This window comes from Pseudochaenichthys georgianus, unplaced genomic scaffold (assembly GCF_902827115.2).
Source record: "Pseudochaenichthys georgianus unplaced genomic scaffold, fPseGeo1.2 scaffold_1617_arrow_ctg1, whole genome shotgun sequence".
Lineage (NCBI taxonomy): Eukaryota > Metazoa > Chordata > Actinopteri > Perciformes > Channichthyidae > Pseudochaenichthys > Pseudochaenichthys georgianus.
Genome location: NW_027262436.1, coordinates 1 through 4,875, shown reverse-complemented (window position 1 = coordinate 4,875; position 4,875 = coordinate 1). Strand labels below are relative to the sequence as shown.

Here is a 4,875-nt window from a genome sequence, read left to right as displayed (position 1 = left end):
TGACATATCATATAGGCCTACACAACTGTGGTGTAGTTCTGCACTGAATGAAAAACTTGCAGGTTGCAGGTTCCTCAATAGTGCATTACAAGACATCTATCAATATTTGTGCATACCTCCAGCAATGTTAACTATGTTGAAGCACTTATTTTAACTGATATTATACATAATGTATTATACTCTTATAAGATGTATGTAGATATTTCATCTCCGGCCTTGTCAGGTATTGAACAATCAATAAATAAAGAACACAGAATTGTTGAATATAAAACACAGAATTTGTGTGATTATACTAAATGATTTTCAAATAAACACAACTGCATATTTAACTGTTACACATGCTGATGTAACGCAAATGTTCCAACTTGGGATCAATAAAGTACATCTTATCTTAAGCTGATCGATGGCTACTGCCATATTTGCAAAATGTGCCTCTGAACCTTGACAAGTGCATGTTTCAGGCTTATCAATTAATGTAATGTAATGTAATGTTATCACAGGGGTCACAAACATAAGACCAGCTGTTAAATAAAGCTCTTCTGACCTTAGCTGGCATGTGGGTATATATATTAATATATGCCCATAATGGGCACAAGCAATGTTCACCCATTTATTAATTATATGTTTTAAATGTGAGTGTTTCCTGTCCCCTAAACCTCCAGGGATGTACACAGTTTAATACTGGCAACTTCTTATTATGGGAAATACGAAAACGTCTTTTAAAACTACAACTCCCAGTAGAGATGTGCCATAGAGAACATGTTGCGAAACAGAATAGCCAGCATGTGTAGTTCTGGGGACGGGGTGGGGGAGGGGGGACGCGGTGGACCCGTTCAAATCCAGTTTTGGACAGTCTGCCGTGGTTCCATCCCATTTCAAGTGCTGTTCGAGAATCGGCTTAACCCTTGGAGCACACTCTCCAATCACAGAGCTTGAGGACTATCACGGGGTTTGTCAAACAGAGCACATGGTGTAGTCCAAACGATAGCTGGGGATTCTGGGTAGTGTAGTGTCTTCTGCCATCCTTTACTCAGAACAAATATTTGTTTCTCCGAAATCGAAGGGGAAAAATACAAAAGCATTGCACACAATTTAAGCCAATCAATGTTGTGTAATTAACAAGGATAATCTGGTGTTTTTTAGTCGATGAGTAGTGCAGATATCACTGTAAAATCAATCGACAGTAAGAGGAATACTTACATCCGGGTATACAATTCTCCGTTATCCAATGGGAATGGACGCTCACATTACCTTTAAGGGCAGCCGACACAAACGAATGCCGTGCTTCCATGAGCGTCAAATCCCGACGCAGATGGGAATACATTGCAATCAGTTGAAAGCTATTTGCATCCCTTTATGACGCTGAAGGAGCCTAGGAGCGTCACAATTGGACGCCACGGACACTGACCAAACGTCGCTATTGGACGCTTAGGGAGTGAGAGTGTGTTGGTTTCTAATATGCAAAAAGACAAAAATATGCGTCTATGGTGTATTTTCGATCTTTCCAATCGAGACGAGATCTGTCTCTCCCGTCTGTGTGCGAGGGGGCGGGGCAGTTTACACACACGCAGCTGCTTCATGCAGCAACACACGGCGGGGATGGCGGAGAGAAGCGCTCCAAGGTGTGATTAAATGTTACCCGTCTCGATGTGGACAATGCTCGTTGCCAAAAGTGCAATGAGAGTTTAGCATGTAAGGGCGGTAACACGAGCAATTTGTCTAAACATTTATCAAAAGTGCACCACATTCAGACGGAGAAATGCACCGGGTTCGACTGTCTTTCTAGTAGCTCTGAAGCCCCTTCCACGAGTAACGTTTCCACGTCAGGTGTTATGTATGCTAGCAGCAACACACGGAGTTAACTACATTATACAAACACGGGTTAATGATTAGAGGTAACTGAGTTATTTATTTGTTAAAGTTTCAGCTATTCTGTTTACAATTATGTTATCACATTATTTAATACGATTTGTTAAAACATTGTTTCTTTTGATGTGAAATATTATTTATTTAATTTAAATAAAAAGCTATGATAATTCTGTTCACAATTTGTTTAGTTAATTTAATAATATATGTGTTCTTCAATCTCTAACAAAATATTCTTTAATCATTTTCTGTTTGTTAACTGTTTCTTGAATATCCTTGTATTGATCATCTCTGAACCCCACTTCATATTGAAGTTATTTAGCATTTGTTTAATTGGTTAATTGTTTAATTGGTGTGAATATGTTATCTGTATTATTTCAACTGTACATATATAGTGGGCTATTATATAATTAAATGTCTGGCTTTGACATATTGTGACTGTTGGTATATTTGGTTCATATTTAGAATTCACCTTAAATGTAGAGGAAAAATAAACTTTATTTTGGAAAATTGAAACAACACGCTTTTTATTTATTTAATACGCATTTCAATGATACTTGTTGATATTTGAGATGAGATTGTGGAAATGTTGCATTGGCTGAAATAGCCGTAATTGCAGTAATTACATTTTGTGTCAGATGTCTTTGTACATTTGGCTCAAGAAATTCCGACATGATGATTACTAGAAAGTGAATGTGTTAATGTTATTAATGTATTAATATAAACCCTAAATAAGTGGCGACTAATAATTAATATACCATGACAAAGGAACACACTTCAACTTAAACACACAAAAACAATCATATCCTCAGGATCTGTTTTATACAAATTATTCTGGTCTCAAATGACTGATCAGATGGTTGCAGACAATAGTTCATTTATTGTAAAACAGTGCAGAGGCTTAAAGTACACAATAAAAGAGCACATTGGACGTCGTATTAGGGGGCGTTGTTGGAAAAGTAAGGCACTGAAGTCTCGGGTGGAGCGTCTCTGCAATCTTTGGCCTTCAATGAATCGGCATGCGTAGAAAGTGCTGGTGGTTGCAGAGATGGGGAGGGGCAGGAATGAAGTATCTCTGGATCTGGAAGTCCAACAAAGCCTGCAGAAAACCCAAAAGAAAAGGTGTTGCATTAAGATAGCATTCATCAGCAAACTTCCATCAAAAATCCCATGACTTAATGTCTCATACTGCTATACTGTACGTACAAGTGGGAGGAAGAGGAGCTCTTTCTGTTTCATGAAGGCATCATCACAATCAGTCAGGTTCATGTTGAGGAGTGTGTGCTCAGTCTTTCACACAACGTATGGAAACACCTGTGAGAAGAAGAAGTGAACAGAATATAAACAGAAGCCCAGCTCAGCCCAGGCATGCTATTTTTAAACAGATATATTTTCCCATGTTTACTCAAAGATCATATCTACCAGTGTTTCTCTGGTCGTTGCTGTTCCACTTAGATCCAACCATAGCAGTAGGATAACATCTGTGCAGGTTTCCTTATAGAGGCGGAAGGTGGAGGTTTGACCCCAGACCTCCATCTTCAGGTGGAGGAGGTGTCTTCAGGCGGCTGGCAAAGGTTACAGGTGGAGGTTTGGATGGCAGTAGTGTACGAGAGGTGTAGGTGCTGGTTCAGGTTGCTGACAGAGGCTGTGGGTGGAGGTTCAGCCGCAGTTGGCTTCAAGAGGTGTAGACGCAGGTGCACTGGCAGAAGCTGTAGTTGGGGCTTTAGCCGTCAGCTGTCTGTCAGAATCTATGGAGGCCGTGGCTGCAGGAGAAACTGCTGGTGGTTGCTGAGATGGGGTGGGGCTCTCTTAGTTCTGGCGATGAGCAGGAGGGGTGGTGAAGGTGGAGGATGTGGAGGAGGAGGAAGCATCTCTGGAACAGAGCTGTTGTAAAAGGAGTTGTCCTCAGGGCCCTGAAGCAGCTCCTGGTAGATCTGGAAGTGTAAGGTGTTGCATTCAAATATAATTCATCACCGAACTTCCATTAAAAATCCCAATACACTCAGAGTGTGTTGTTAAGAAATCTCATACTGCTATACTGTACGTACCACTTGGGAGGAAGAGGAGCTCTCTCGTTTCATGAAGGCATCAACACAGTCAGTCAGGTTCATGTTGAGGAGTGTGAGCTCAGTCTTTCACAACGTTTGAAAACACCTGTGAGAAGAAGAACAAGTGAACAGAATGTAAACAGAGAGCCAGCTTTAATAACACAGAAATATTTTTGCATATTAACTGAAGGACTATATCTGCGTGTGTTTCTCTGGTCCTTACTGTTCCACTCAGGTCTCCACATGGCAGTAGGATAACATCTGTGCAGGTTTCCTTATAGAGGCTGTAGGTGGAGGTTTGGCCACAGCTTTCTGTGGGGATCTTCAGGGGGAGTGGTCTTCTTCAGGTGGCTGAAGGTGGAGGTTTGACCGCAGTGACCTGTCAGAATCTGCAGGTTGCTGACGGAGGCTGCAGGTGAAGAGTGAGGCAGCAGTTTGATGCTGAAGCTGCTGGTAGAGGATGGAGGCAACAGAGAGACAGAGGCTGCAGGTGGAGAGGAGTCTGTCATCTCACAGGCTGCAGCACAAGGCTGATGTTTTGTCTGGTAGTAGCAACAGGTGGAGGCTGGAGGGTGGAGCAGGTGTTCTGGCAGGTGATAACTGTTGCTGTTGAGGCTGAAGCTGGATTAAGAAGACTGTTAACAGAGGAGCAGGAACTGATTCAGAGGAAGACAATTCATCAGTGGTGAGATACATTAAGATCAATGAAAGTAAACTTAACTAAATACTAACTCTTAACACTAAATACTTATACTTAACACTAAATACTTATACTTAACACTAAATACTTATACTTACTACTAAATACTTACTCTTAACACTAAACACTTACTCTTAACACTTTATACTAAATACTTAAAATTAAAGACTTGACACTTAATACTTGTGCTTGGCACTAAAAACGTATCTCTACACTTAATAAACTTAAACTTAACTGCCATACTTAAAAAAAAACTAAACT

At 40.7% G+C, this 4,875-nt stretch overlaps 1 long non-coding RNA gene across 1 annotated transcript; it reads right to left on the bottom strand.

Moving 5' to 3' along the window:
- Nucleotides 1–2,726: 2,726 nt before the first annotated feature.
- LOC117441261 (uncharacterized) lies at nucleotides 2,727–4,869 on the bottom strand. The gene is made up of 5 exons (XR_004551386.2): nucleotides 4,138–4,869; nucleotides 3,915–4,020; nucleotides 3,289–3,800; nucleotides 3,073–3,180; nucleotides 2,727–2,965 (listed from the first exon to the last, which is right to left on the bottom strand). It is a non-coding gene; the product is annotated as an uncharacterized lncRNA (long non-coding RNA).
- Nucleotides 4,870–4,875: the final 6 nt, after the last annotated feature.